General features: G+C 43.7%; 1 pseudogene; it reads left to right on the plus strand.

The window, feature by feature from the left end:
• The first annotated feature begins 2,662 nt into the window (after positions 1 to 2,662).
• Positions 2,663 to 6,932, plus strand: LOC129669478 (60S ribosomal protein L23a-like; annotated as a pseudogene).
• The last annotated feature ends 8,851 nt before the right edge of the window (positions 6,933 to 15,783 follow it).

Here is a 15,783-nt window from a genome sequence, read left to right on the forward strand (position 1 = left end):
ACTAAGGCAGAGGATAGAAGCACTATTGTGGAGGCTAGAGAGATAACTCAGTGCTTTTTCAGAAAACCCAAGTTCCAGCAACTACCTCAGGCAGTGCACAACTGCCTGAAACTCCAGCTCCAAAGCACCCAATCCCTCTTCTGGACTCTGAGAGTATCTGCACACATGTGCATACACAGAGAGACAAACATACTCAAAAGTAAAATAAAATAAGAAAGCATTGTTGTGTCTGCCATGCATTTGCTTAAGTAACATGTATGAGGGTGTTGACTTCAGTGTGATGCATTCACAAAAGCCTTATCTTCTTTTAAGATTCATTTGTTTCTTTTAAGATTTATTGTCATGGGGGGAGGCATGTGATGTGTGCCTGCAGAGAGCAGACGAAGCCTGCTGGATGTGAGTGCTGGGACCAAATATGGGTCCTCTGTAAGAGTGGCAAGTGCCCTTCGCTGCTGAGCCATCTCTCCAGCCCCCTAAACTGGTTTTGAAATAGCTGTGCAGCCAACAATGCCCTTAAACTTCTGTGTGTGTGTGTGTGTGTTTATAGCACACAAATGTGTATGCATGTTTACATACACATGTTTACATACACAAGTTCAGAGTCGTTGAACTTCAAAGGCAATTTTTGCGGAAACTAGAAGATAGCCTGCAGAACTGGCTCCAGACCCAAGAACCTTTTCATGTCCACAAGCAGGCAAGGCTCTGGAGGGGTAGGCTGATCAGGAAGAGAGGAAGGAAAGAAGTCTTGGAAGTTGACCTAACATTGCAGGACAGGTTCAGCAAGGCTTCTGAGAACCCTCCTGCCCCATGTAAGATCCTAACCTAACCCTAACCCACTTCATCTCCTCCAACTCCAAACCCACCAGCCCTCTGAAGCCTGAAATTGAAGAGACTACCTAGTCTGGGGTTTAGCAGTCCATTGGGGCCAAGGCTTTGGGCTCTTTTGAGACTTCTCTTATTTTTGGACAGAAACCATCCAAAAAGTCTCTCCTGAAAATGTTTTGGTATGTATCATAAAAAAGTGGAGGGAGAAAATGAGTGGAGGCACAAGCCTTTGATCTCAGCACTGGGGAGGAGGAAGATCACTGTGAGCTCAAGGCTACTCTGGTCTACAGAGTGAGTTCCAGGACAGCCAGGCTATGCAGAGAAACCCTGTCTTGAAAAACAAAACAAAAAAACATATAATAAACATATTATGTTATATGTGTTTTACATATATAAAATATGTGTATATGTGTGTGTGATTAATTATGTGTCTGTGTGTGGATATGTGCATGAGTGCAAGTACTCACTCACTCAAGGCCAGAAGAGGGTATTGAATCCTTTGCATCTAAAATTACAGGTGGTCCTGAGCCACCCAAACTAGGGTCCTCTGCAAGAGCGGCAAGTGTGTCTTAACCTCTGAGTCATCTTCCCAGGCCCATCGAGAAGTCTTTAATGGCAGTCCTCTGGATGAGGAGGTAGGAGCATCTCAAGTTTGAGGTCAGCCTGGAATCCACCATGGGATTCCATCCTCTTGGGCCTTCTGCTCAGACTTTGTTTTCCTTTCCCTTTTTGTTGTCTTGAGACAGGGTCTTGCTATGCAGCCCTGGATTGCCTTTGTTGTATAGCCGTCCTCTCACCTCAGCCTTCTGGGTGCTGGGATCAAAGAGGTATCACCACAATCCACTCTGCTTTTGATTTTTTAAAACAAAGTTTCACTCTGGAGCCCAGCCTGGTTTTGAACTTGAGATCTTTCTGTATTCTACAGGGCACGAGAGTTACAGGGTGCCACCATACCTCCTGACTGTTACCAAACTTAGTGGCCAAGGGTTATTGTTTCAAAATATTCTATGTAACTGTATACATTTCACCTTGAAAGCCTTTGTCTTGCCTCACTCCCTTTGGGTAGAACCACAGCTACTTTTTCACCGGCTCTCTCAATGTAATGTTTCTGTTGGTGCCAAATAAAGAGCAGCAGCCTTTGGAAACATTCTGATTGTTGTTCAAGTGAGGACTACCGTGGCTTCAGAGGTGCAAGACAGTGTCATTTTGCTTTGTTAGAGTTGTGGATAAGAGCTGAAGCCTGATGATGACTCTGGAGTGGGTTCTCTGTTCTGTCCAGCCTGGGAATGGCAAAATGTAGCTCTCCTTGTGTGATGTTAGTGCATCATCATCATCATCATCATCATCCTGATGCACTAACCTAAAAACAAACAAACAAACAACAAACAAAAGCCTTGTTTTTAAAACTGTGTCGCTCTGGGGATAGAGATGCAGCTTACCAATTAAAACCAAAACCACCTGTAACTCCAGATCCAGGGGAATCAGATGCCTATAACCTCTGCAGGCTTAGATTTTTCACCAAACCTACTTTATTTAGCATTCTTAAGCACCTTTACCTCTCTTCCAACCACCTTTCCCAATCTCTCCAACCTTAGGCAGGAGTAGGGGGAAAAGCTATAGACCTCATTTATCTACTTCTTGCTGATTAGAGTCTATGGGTCTTTAGGGGATTGCCAGACTCAGTCATCAGGATCCCAGCAGTCCAGTCCAAAGCCCAACACCAAGCAGCAACAGGAAGTCAGCGAAAGCCACAAGACTCAGTTGGATTGCCCCAGAAGTTCTCTGGAGCGTTTCTCTCTGCAAAGTCGAGTGTCAGAGCATAAAAATTAATGCAGTGATGTTGATCTCCCACTGTGAGTGGGCCTTTATGTATCTCCTCTCCTCAGAGTCCACCCTCGAATGTTCTCAGGTGACTGAAGTCACACCCCTCATACGTGAGAGCTCACAAGAAAACATCATGCGCCCTCTCATAAGCCAAGATAGGCGAAACATCACATGTCCAGCTTGCAGCAAAACATCACATGACAAAACTCAGTCTTCAAAGAAACCAGTAACTTCCACTTCAGACCTTTGTGGGCACCTGTACTCAGAAACACACACCCAAATACATACACATAATTAATAATTTTAAAGTGGGCTGGAGAGATGGCTCAGCTGTTAAAAAGACTGCCTGTTCTTCCAGAAGGCTGGGTTCAATTCCCAGCACCCACATGGTGGCTCACAACTGCTTGTTACTACAGTTACAGGAAGTCTGCCTGGCCTCTGCTAACATACAAACATACATGCTAGGGTTGCTTCGGGGCTGCTATGTATTCAATGTTAATTGCTTGCCTTACTGTCCTGCGAGCAAATTCTCATGTATCCAAAATGACATGGTGTGAACCTTGCCTCCCAAATTATCCCTGATTGGCTAATAAAGTTGATGACAGCCTGACCAGGCAGAAGAGAAGTAGGCAGAGTGAGGTTCACAGGCTTGTGAGGTCACAGAAGGACCACGAGGAGAGAGGAAGGAGGAACAAAGGAGCAGGCCATCATGGCTTAGTGTAACCAGGAGTACATGGCCAAGAACAGCTTCCTCTGAGGACTGACCTGATGGAGTAGATGTAGTCCAAGTGGAACATATGCAAATTTCATATGTTATGGAACTTATGTTCCATAAGTTATGGGGACTTTGGATGGGAAGCAGACAAGATAGCTTCAAGAGTAGATATCTGCCTAGCCCCAGTGTTTTAAGGCTTATTATAAATCTTTTTTAAATTTTGTAATTATTTATTATTTATATAGTATTCTGCCTGCATATGTGCCTGAAGGCAAGAAGAGGGCACCAGATCTCATTATAGATGGTTATGAGCCACCATGTGGTTGCTGGGAATTGAACTCGGGACTTTTGAAAAAATAGCCAGTGCTCTTAACCTCTGAGTCTCTTCAGCTCCCAGCTTATTATAAGTCTAAAAAGTTTGTGTCTCTTTTTTTATGTTCTTAAAGATTTGTTTATTTATTATTTACACAGTAGTCTGCCTGCATGTATAACTACATGCCAGAAGAGGGCACCAGATCTTATAGATGATTGTGAGGCACCAGTGGTTGCTGGGAATTGAACTCAGGACCTTTGGAAGAACAGCCAGTGCTCTTTTACTTTTTATAATTTATTTACTTTTATTTGCATTATTGGTGTTTTGCCTGCATGTGTCTGTGTGAGGGTGTTGGATCCCTATGGGGAGTTACAGTTGTAAACTGCATGTGGGTGCTGGTAATTGAACCCGGCTCCTCTGGAAGAGCAGGCAGTGCTCTTAACCCCTGAGCCATCTCTCCAGACCAAGTTTCTGTATCTTTTATTTATAAAATAGCAGGAATAAATATAAAATAGAAATAAATGCTGCTGTGTTATTAACCAGCATTAATTAATATTAATATAATTTATTAACTTTACATTACCTTAATAATTATATGAATCCATATTAAATATTAATAATTCCACAACAACTACACACACACACAACTTAATAAGGCAAAACACAACAGTAAGCTCTTCTGCCCCAAACAGGTGATGTCCTAGAGTGTCTGCTGGTGTGAGGAGTCTGTGTCTTCAGTTCTTACATCCTAGTGAGGAGAACACTGAGAATGGAGCCAAGTGAGAGAACACTGGAGCCAGGCTTGTATAACAACTAATGCACTTTCTGGAGAATTGACTCAGTCTCTCAGGAGAGCTACCTTAATCACTTCAAAGGGCTTAACTCCACTGACCAAAGGCCCTCTTTGGAGCCCCATGTCTTAGTAAACTTCTAACACTTGAACCTTTGGGGAACACCACTGAACTAAGTTGAACCTCATAAATCTGATTCTACCACTGAACTTTTAGCTAAGAAACCATAATATTCTCCCCATCCTCTCTCTCTGTTAATTTTTTTTTTTGAGACAGTGTAGCTCAGGATGCCCTGGAACTAGCTCTGTAGAACAGGTTGGCCACAAACTCACAGAGAACTCACAGCCTGCCTCTGCCTCCTGAGAGACCTTTCTACTTTTCCTTCTTTCTTCCTTTCTTTCTTTATAATTCTCCCTGCATACCCTTTCTTTCTTATTTATTTATGTATTTATTTATTTATTTATTTATTTATTTATTTATTTATTTATTTTTCATTCTCCCTGCATAACTAGCCTTGAACTCCCGATCCTCCTGACACAGCCTCGCAGGTGTGCATGCCTTCCCTTCTGTCTTCCCACCTTCCAATCCACTCTGAACCAATTCCTGTCTGCTCTTAGTCCTTGTTCCTGGTCCACTCGCCATGGGGAGAAATCAAACTAACTGTGCTCTCCACTGACAAACTGGAGAGCTGTGGTCTCACTAAGAATGTCTGTTGCCATTTCACAAATTAGTGGAAAAACCAATTAACGACTGGTTAATATGGTTAAAGATTTTATTTATTTTATTTAGTTTTTTGAGTCAGGGTTTCTTTGTGTAGTCCTGGTTGTTTTGGAACTTGCTCTGTAGACCAAACTCAGACATCCACTGCCTCTGCCTCCCAAGTGCTAGGATTAAAGACCTGCACCACCACTGCCTGGCCGGTATTTTTATGTTTGAAGTGGTAACAGCCTGAACTAAATCTGTTTCACTGATGCCCTGCCACGAAGCCCTGTGTCTTCCTCAGTCTCCAACACATGAACTCTTGTGGGACACACTCAAATCATGTCTAAATCACAGCCTGGGGGAGAGGAGGGAGAGCAACACCAAACACTCTCAGTTGACTTTGCCTTTTCAATCTCTGAACCAACACCCCAAGGCTGAAAATCTGTGCAAGCTTTAAGTGACCTAGAGAAAGAGGAAAGACAAAATGGAGTCCATGGCTTTATTCCCTAGAAGCTCATCCCAGGTGTTAGGCCCAGCAAGAGCCTAAATGTAAGAAGGTATGAAGAGAACTCAGGAAACTGATCATCCATCGATGCAAAAATGCAAGAGACTCCTCTTGACCATTGCGCAATGGGGTCACCCCTGCTGGTCAGCTAGGAGTGGCTCCGGGAGACAAAGACCTTAGGTTTTTAAAAGACACAAGGCGGGAATCTCCTGGGATTCCCTTCTTGGTGATTTAGGATTGGATGAGGTGTTTAACTTTTAAAATAATTGGTTGGTTCTGGGCATCCTTAGGTCCAGTCAGTCCTGCCATAAATATCTGATCTCCAAGTCAGTTTGGAATTTTTTGCCACATGAGATATAACCACAGTTAAAGATGGAAGAGTAACTAATTTAACCCCTATTCTGAGGAATGGGGGTTACAGGCTTTGGATCAAAGGTCAGGAGCTATGCAGGAGAAGGGTTGGGGTCATTTGGCCCAGTTTTCAAACAAGGCCCATTTCACAGGTGCCAATCGGTGATTTACTCTTCATTTAGTAGGGATCTCTGCTTGTTCTCTTCCTTATCTCTGCCCTCACAGATGGCTGATGGCAGGAACTTTTACATTCCTCGGCTCTCTGGAGAAGCACTAAAAGGCTTTAATTAACATAGGCCTAAAACTGTAGGTTATAAGGCAGTTAAAAGAAACATAGGTTACAAAGTTAGTCTGATACTTTCACCAGGGACCACACAGTAAGGCCTTGTTTCAAAAACAACTTTTTAAAAAACAGAACAGCCAACTCTTCTCAAAGTGAAGAAGGAAGCTCTTGCCCCTCCCAAAGCCAGAGGCAAAGCCAGAGCGAAGGCCTTGAAAGCTAAGACGGCAGTGTTGAAAGGGGTTCACAGCCACAAAAAGAAGATCTGCATAGTCACCCAATTTCCGGTGGCCCAAGACCCTGCGGCTCCAGAGGCAGCCTCAAAAGAGTGCACCCAAGAGAAACAAGCTTGACCACTATGCCATCATCAAATGCCCCCTGACCACCAAGTCATCCATGAAGAAAATAGAGAACAACACACTTCTGTTCATGTGAATGTCAAGTCTAACAAGCACCAGATCAAACAGGCCGTGAAGAAACTCCATGACATTGATGTGGCCCAAGCCAATATCCTAATAAGGCCTGACAGAGAGAAGAAGGCATATGTTCGGTTGGCTCCTAATGATGATGATGCTCTGGATGTTGCCAAGAAGATTGGGTCATCTAAACTGAGTCCAGCTGGTTAATTTTAAATATATACTTTTTCCACCACAAACAAAACACTAGACCAGCCTTTGTTACTTGTTTCTACATGTTGGACCTTGAAGTGGGGTGTCCAAATGCTGGGTTCACCACAACTGCTGAAGCTTCTGGTACTTCAGGCTGAGTAGGCACCAAGTGAAGCCTCTCTTATTCTTTCTCTCCTTTTTTGTCTTCTTTCTTTCTTATTTTCCTCTCTTTTTCTTTTCTTTTTTTTTCATTTTTGATTTTTGAACAGTGTTTCTCTGTGTAGCCTTGGGTGTCCTGGACTCGCTTTGTAGACCAGGCTAGCACAGAAATCACCTGCCTCTACTTCTCTGAGTGCTAGAATTACAGGCATGCACCACCATGCCCGGATTTCCCTCCCTTTTTCAAGGAAGAATCTATCATTGTAGCCTAAGCTGGCTTGGACCTTCCTATATAGCCCAGTCTGGCCCTGAAACTCACAGATCCTCAAACTCAGCTGATCCTTCTGCCTCAGCCTTCCAAGTGCTGAGGTTAAAACTCTTAACCACTACCATGTCCAGACTGAAACTTGTCTTTTCTTATATTTTCTTTTTTTTTTTTGAACATTTATGCATATAGTTTTATTCCACAAATTATAGACATTATCAAATGGTAGATAGCATGGACAATATACATATGTTATTTTCTTTTTTTTTAATTTTATTTTTTTCTTATCAGTTACATTTCATTAACTCTGTATCCTAGCTGTGTCCCGCTCCCTCATTCCCTCCCAATCCCACCCTCCCTCCCTCATCTCCACCGTGCCCCTTTCCAAGTCCACTGATAGGGGGGAACCTCCTTCCCATTCATCCGATCCTGTTTTATCAGGTATCTTCAGGACTGGCTGCAAAGCCCTCCTCTGTGGCCTAACAGGACTGCTCCTCCCTTGGGGTGTGGGGAGGTCAAAGAGCCAGTCACTGAGTTCCTGTTAGAAATAGTCCTTGTTCCCCTCACTATGGGAAACCAATTGGTTACTGAGCTACCACAGGCTACATCTGAGCAGAGGTTCTAGGTTATATCCATACATGGTCCTTGTTTGAATGTCAGTCTCAGAAAAGACCCTGTGCCCAGATATATTTGGTCCTTGTGGAGCTCCTATCCTTTCCCCATCATACTAACTCCCCTTCTTTCATATGATTCCCTGTACTCTGCCGAAGGTTTGGTCATGAGTCTTTTTATCTGCTTTGAAAACACTGCTAGTTAGAGTCTTTCAGCTGTGCTCAGTAGACTCCTGTCATACGTTCAATGCACATCCCATCTGTCTTTCTAAACGAGGATTGATCATCTTACTCCATGTCCGCTCTCTTGATTATCTTTTTTAGGTGTATAGATTTCATTATGTTTATAAGATATGATAAACATATCTTATAAATGTTATAAAATATAAGAAAATATATCTTATTTTATATATCTTATAAAATATAAGAAAAGGTGTACAGATTTCATTATGTTTATCATATCTTATAAACATAATGAAATCTATACACCTTTTCTTATATTTTCCTTCTCCCCTCAAGTTCTCTCTCTTTAAAAAGATGACTCTTCAGTGTTCATTCTTTGAGTCTAGGTTTTCCTCAAATTGTTATGTAGCTGAAGATAGCCTTAAACTCCTGATCTTTCTTCCTCCAGCTCCTGTGTGCTGGAGGTGTGCACCATCATGCTTGCTTACAATGTCTTTTCTTTCTTTCTTTTTAAGTTTTAAAATGTGTGTGTGTGAGTGCACACACATGCATGCACATGCAAATTTAAGAATTGGTCCTCTCCTCCTACTATGTAAATGATGAGGCCACCACCCAGGTTGTCAGACTTTGTAGCAAGCATGTGCACTCACGGAATCATCTCTTCAACCCAAGATGATTTCTCTTTACAAACAATTGCTAGGGTTGGAGAGATGGCTCAGCAGTCAGAACACTTGCTGCCCTTGCTGATGACCAGAATTCAGTTCCCAACACCCACATATGTCAGCTCACAGCTGTGTTATAACTCCAGTTCCAGAGGATCCACAGCCTATTCTGACTTCCAAAGACATCAACATTCGTATATATATATATATATATATATATATATATATATATATATATATATATATATATATATATATATACAGGCATAGACACACACATAAATTAAAATAAAATAAATTCTAAAAAATAAAAATCTAGCCTGAGCTACCAGAGACCCTGTCTTAGTTAGGGTTTCATTATTGTGAAGAGACACCATGACCATGGCAACTCTTACAAAGGATAACATTTAATTGGGGTTGGCTTACAGTTTCATCATGATGAAAGCATGGTCTGCAGACAGATATGGTGCTGGAGAAGGAGCTGAGAGTTCTACATCTTGATTTCCATGCAGCAGGAAGAGAGAAACACTGGGCCTGGCTTGAGCATCTGAAACCTCAAAGCACACCCTAGTGACACAGTTCCTCCAACAAGGCCACACCTCCCACAAGTGACACTCCCTATGAGCCTATTGGAGCCATTTTCATTGAAACGGCCACAAATCCTGTCTACAAATAAAATAAAAGAGGGTCAGCAGGATTGCTCAGTGGGTAAAGTGCTTGTCATGCAGGATTATTGACCTGAGTTTGAGTTCTGATTTCCAGCAAAAGAGGAAGGAGACGCATGTCCTGGCATACAGTCCCACATGTACAGGTACAGTATTAATATAATTTTTAATTTAAAGATTAAATGAGATGATGCTAGCTGGACATGGTTGCTCATGCTTGTAATTCCAACACTCAGAAGGCTGAGGCAGAACTTCCACAACTCGGAAGCTAGCCTAGGCTGCATATTGAAACCTTGGGTTGTGTGGGGATGATTTCAAACAGCTGGGGTGGAATGGTCAATTCAATGAAGTGTATTTATTTGGTTGGTTGGTTGGTTTGGTTTTTCAAGATAGGGTTCTATGTGTAGCTCTGGCTGTCCTAGAACTCTCTCTCTGTAGACCAGGCTGGCCTCAAACTCACAGATCTGCTTGCCTCTGCCTCCCAAGTACTTGAAATAAATGTGTGTAGCACCACCACCACCAACCAGTGACAATGAATTTATTTAATCACTGATAATGTTTATAATTACATTGCTACATCATGTAGTTCCTGTACCCATCAAGAAATCCAGAGTGCAGGGAGATCTGGAATTCCCAGCTACAAAGCAAGTTTAAGTCCAGCTTATGCTACATGAGACCCTGTCTAAAACCAATATCAAAAAAGGGATAGTATAAACCTCAAACATGTATGATCATTTCACAAATCATCTGTTAAAGGTAGTGTTGTAAGTAACCCATCTGGGAAGCCAGTTGCTGTGGAGCATGCCTGTAATCCCAGCGCTTGGGAGGCAGAGGCTGGCTGATCTCTGAGTTTGAGACCAGCCTGGTACAGAGTAAGCACCAGGATAGCCAGGGCTACACAGAGAAATCTTGTGTCAAAATAAAAAAGAAAAGAAGAGGGCTGGAGAGATGGCTCAGAGGTTAAGAGCACTGGCTGCACTTCCAAAGGTCCAGAGTTCAATTCCCAGCAACCACATGGTGACTCACAACCATCTATAATGAGGTGCCTTCTTCTGGCATGCAGACAGGATACTGTATAAATGATAAATAAATAAATCTAAAAAAAAAGAAAAGAAGAAAAAGAGGGAGGGAAGGAAGGAAGGAAGGAAGGAAGGAAGGAAGGAAGGAAGGAAGGAAGGAAGGAAGGAAGGAGAGAGAAAAAGAAGAAACCCATTTGGGGACGTCCTATGATAGACACACCACCCAGCAGAGCATAGGGAGCTCTGTGACTAGTTCCTATCTGCTCACAGTGGTTAGCCTCAGTGAGTCTGGAGGAGATGGGTTTTGCACATATATTTACTCATCTGGACTCCTGGTGGCAGCAGAGCCCAAGGTTAGTCTGTGGGACTGTCCACACTTGTGGGCCAAGGAAGCTTCCCCAGTTTGCTTCCTTGCATTTTGGTCTCTCACTCTCTCTCTCTTCCCCCACTCTCTCTGTTGTGTGTGAGGGGTTGTATGAGGGAGTATGTATGTGGGGGTATGAGTGTGTGTGTGCTACTTAATCTTTTTGAGACAAGGTCTCTCTATGAACATATAGCTCACAGTGGGGCTAGACTGACTAGCCAGCAAACCACTAAAACTTGCCTGTGCCCTGGGGTTACAGACAGGTGCCACCACCACCCAGCCTTTTTTGTGGGTGTGAGAATTAAATTTACCATCTCATGTTTTGTTGTACTTAACTATCTTGTTTCTGTATGGATGTCAAATGATAACTTGTTCTTTCTCTCCTTCCACTTGATAGGACGTGGGTCCTATCAAGCACCTTTACCTGTGGAGTCATCTTGGTAGCCCAGACACTCATGGCTTTGAGGCAAGCACTATACCCAATAAGCCATCTCCCAACTACTGTTTTTATCTGGTTGGTTTCAGAGACAAAATCTTACTAGACATGCTAGAGTGGCCCGAAATTCACTGTCAATCCTTCTGTCTCTGTTCCCACCAACCTAGAGCTGGGCTACACCTGGGGGCCACCATACCCAGCTTGCTTCTGGGCCTTGGAGTCCTGACAATGCAACTAAGCTCCTTCTGGATTTCTCAGAGCAGCCACAATCCCATCAGCACTACAGTGACAGCACTAACCCTCACAAAAGCAGTCTAGCCCAGGGGTGGTGCTACTAGGAATGCTAGAAAGCCCTAAACCAGGTCCCAGGAAATACCAGACTCCTGCTATATGCTGCTGTAGTCATAAGCAAAAACTAGAAAAGACTATTATCAGAGCTAGGATATTTTGGTGGCATATCCATGGGGAGGAAAATGATTAATGCGTAGAGACTGGCTTCCCTCAATGCTCAGGGATCTATTTGCCTGAAGTGACAGAAAGATTCTGAGAGCCAGAGGTGATGTGGACTCTAAAGAAACACCCTTTCAGACATAACGGGCCTGATGCACATGAGCTCAAGACTGTTGCAGCACATACAGCCTGTACATCAAGCCAGACAGGGTCCCAGCACTGAGAACAGGAAGCAGACATGGACTGCCATCACAAAAACAAGAAGCTGTGTGCAATTCATACCCACTGGCAAAGGAAAAATCCATTTTCTCCAATAAAGTCTCCTGAGTATATTAACCATACTTCAGGGCATGCCTGTGCTCAGGAATATTTGGTGCACTGGCTGGTTTTGTGTGTCAACTTGACACACGCTAGACTCACCAGAGAGAAAGGAGCCTCAGTTGAGAACACTCCTCTGTGAGATCCAGCTGTATGGTATTTTCTCAATTAGTGATCAGCAAGTGAGGGCCCAGCCCATTGTGCTCAGGGCCATCCCTGGGCTGGTGGTCTTGGGTGCTGTAAGAAAGCATGCTAAGCAAGCCAGTAAGCAGCACCTTCCATGGCCTCTGCATCAGCTCCTGCCTCCAGGTTTCTGGCCCTACCTGAGTTCCTGCCCTGACTTCCTTCAGTGATGAACAGCAATGGGGAAGTACAAGCTGAATAAAACCTTTCCTCTCTGACTTGATTTTTGGCCATTGTGTCTCATTGCAACAATAGAAACCCTAGCTAAGACAGTTGGCCAACACAAAACAAACTCAATGGTATTTTTGTCTCCTTTTGCCCTTTTTGTTATTTTTTGTCTTATTGGCCTTTTTTTTTTTTTTTTTTTTTTTTTTTTAAGGTGGCTGGAGAGACAGCCGTGGGTGCTGGGAACCGAACTCTTATATTTATGGTTGTGAGCCTGGCCTTTAACGGCTGAGCCATCTCTCCAGCCCTTGGCCTTTTGCTTGTTAGTTTTGATTTGTATTTGTGTGACGGGTTTTGTGTGTCGTCTTCTTGTTTTTGCTAGTTTATTTCCTATTTATTTTGTGCGCACAGGTGTTTTGTCTGCGTGTATGTTTGTGTGCCATGTGCATCACATGTGCTGCGGAGGCCAGAAGAGAGTCGGATCCTCTGGAACGGCCATGTGGATGCTAGGAGTTGAACCCAGGTCATTAAGATGTTAAGATCAAGCAGCTATTGATCTTAACTACTGAGCCTTTAGTTCAGCGCATTTGTTTGTTTGTAGACAGGGTTTCTCTGTGTAGCCCTGGCTGTCCTGGACTCGATTTGGAGATCAGGCTAGCTTCGAACTCATAAGTCTGCCTGCCTCTGACTCCCAAACGCTGGAATTAAAGGCATGCTCCACCACCACCTGGCTCGTTTATTTATTTTTTTAAGAGAAAGAAAAAGAACATAAAATGGAGGGGGGGGTGGATCTGGGAGAAATTAGGGAAGGAAAAAAACATCAAAATATACTGTGTGGGAAATAATGGGGAAAGGGGCCAGAAAGATGGCTCAGTGGTTAAGAGCACTTGGTGCTCCCCCAAAGGAATCTGGGTTCAGTTCCCAGCACCCACATGGTAGTTTGCATCCACCTGCAACTCCAGTTCTAGGGGATCTGATCCCCTTTACTGGCTTCTACTGCATGCATACAGTATACAAAGCCTCACACAGACACATACACATAAAAAATAAATAAAAGTTTTTTTAATTGAAAAAGAATTTAAATGTAGGGGCTAGAGATATGGCTCAGGTGGTAAAACACTTGCCTAGCATGTATAAGGCTCTGGGTTCGAACAGAGTGTGGTGGTATATGCTTGGGATCTCAACACTCAAAAACTGAAGGCTGCCAAGCACAGTGGTGCATGCCTGTAATCCCAGCACTCTGGGAGGCAGAGGCAGGTGGATCGCTGTGAGTTCGAGGCCAGCCTGCTCTACAAAGTGAGACCAGGACAGCCAAAGCTACACAAAGAAACCCTGTCTTGAAAAACAAAAAACAAAAACACTGAAGGCTGGAGAAGAATTAGGTAGGAGTTCAAGGTCATGCTTGGCAAGGTAGGAGGCCAGCCTGAGATACAAGACATCCCATGTCCAAAATAGTAATGGAGGGGGGCTAAAGAGAGTGCTCAATGGTTAAACACACTGGCTACTCTTCCAGAGGGCCTGGGCTCCATTCACAACACCCACGGCAGCTTACAACCATCTGTATCTCCAGTCCCAGGGGAAGGGCTGCCCACTTCTGGCCCCCACAGGTACCACACATGCACATGATGCACAGACACATATGCATAGAAGCCACCTATATACATACACTGGATAAATTAAAAATAACAACAATAGAGACTGGGGAGATGGCTCAGTTGGTAATGGTCCTTGCTTTGCAAGCACGAGGACTTGAGTTTGACTCTCCAGCACCCACATAAAAAGTGAGGCAGGACTATGCACACCTGTTAAACCAGTATTAGGGTGGATGGAAACAGGCAGATCCTGGAGCTTGCTGGCCTAGGGAAAACGGGAACCTTCTGGTTCAATAAGAGATGCTATCTCAATGCAATAAGCTGAAGAATGATAAGCACACTGATGTTCTCCTCTTGCTTCATGTACACACGAGGGCATGAACATTCACATGCATGCACTGCACACACACACACACACACCTCACATTACAATACTAATGACGATAAAATCTACATATTTTGTTACATTCTCTTCAAGGAATCAATCTACTCACTTCTTCAGTCTGATATGCACAGCAGGACCGTGCCTCTGTCTACATAAGCCCATTATTCTGAGAAGAGACACCATGCCAGAATACCAGTCTTTGCCCTCACCATGGCCAAAAAGCTCAAAAGAGCTCAGAAACTGCCCAGGTAGAGTTCACACCCCTTCTTTGAAGTTTCCTGTGTGTCCCAAGTATATTACTTTCCTACCCAGGGCCTCAGGAACTTGCTGTCTGCAGAAAATGGTGAACTTCCTTCATGTCCTCTTAAGACCTCTTTTGTTTCTGGTATTATATAGCATGTCATCTCCCTTGACACCACCCCAAGAATACACATGGGACAATCTGTTTTGGATTTAGGGGCCAGGAAAGGTATTTTATTTTTAATTAACAAAGAATTTATAACCTTGACACAGTGGCACATGTGGAGGGTTAAATCTGAGGCCATATGAGTTACATAACAAAAGCCTGTCTCAAAACACTGAGGCTGCACTAGGGAGATGGCTGAGTGGAAGTGTCCAGAACCCATGCACAAGCACAGTGCATGGCTCAAGCATCCACAGTCCCTGCCTCCTTAAGGGAAGAAGGGAGGTAGAGGTCAAAGAAATCCCAGAGGTCCACAGGCCAGCTAGCATACCAATCAGAAGTGTCTTAGGCTTACTGTTGCTGCTATGAAACACAATGACCAAAAGCAAGTTGGAGAGGAAAGGCTTTGTTTGGACTATATAGTAATCGATCACTGAAGGAAGTCAAGGCAAGAACTTAAACAGGGCAGGAACCTGGAGGCAGGAGCTAATGCAGAGGCCATGGAGGGGTGCTGCATACTGGCTCAGCCTCTTGAGTGCTAGAATTAAAGGTGTGTGCCATCACTGCCAGGATCAGCCTGCTTTCTTATTGAGCCCAGACTACCAGTGTAAGAGTAGCACCACCAACAATAGACTGGAGCCCCCATCAATCACTAATCAAGAAAGTGCCAGCCCAATGTGGTGTCACACGACTCTAATCGAAGTACTTGAGAAGAGGGAGGTGGCTCTTTGTGAATTCAAGGCCAGCCTGGTCTACATAATGAGTTCCAGGAATCAGAGCTACATAATGAGACCCTATCTCAAACAAACAAAAGAAAGAAAATGCCTAACAGGCTTGCCATAGCCAGATGTTATAGATGTATTTTCTCAACTGAGGTTCCCTTCTCTCACATGACTCTAGCTTGTGTCAAGTTGACATAAAAATTAGCTAGCACAGAGAATATTTGTCCCAAAATAAGGTGGAGGGGCTGGGGAGATGGCTCAGCAATGCTCTGATGACCTAGATTTGA

The sequence above is a fragment of the Psammomys obesus genome, unplaced genomic scaffold (assembly GCF_907164565.1).
Source record: "Psammomys obesus unplaced genomic scaffold, mPsaObe1.curated_primary_1811, whole genome shotgun sequence".
Classification (NCBI taxonomy): domain Eukaryota; kingdom Metazoa; phylum Chordata; class Mammalia; order Rodentia; family Muridae; genus Psammomys; species Psammomys obesus.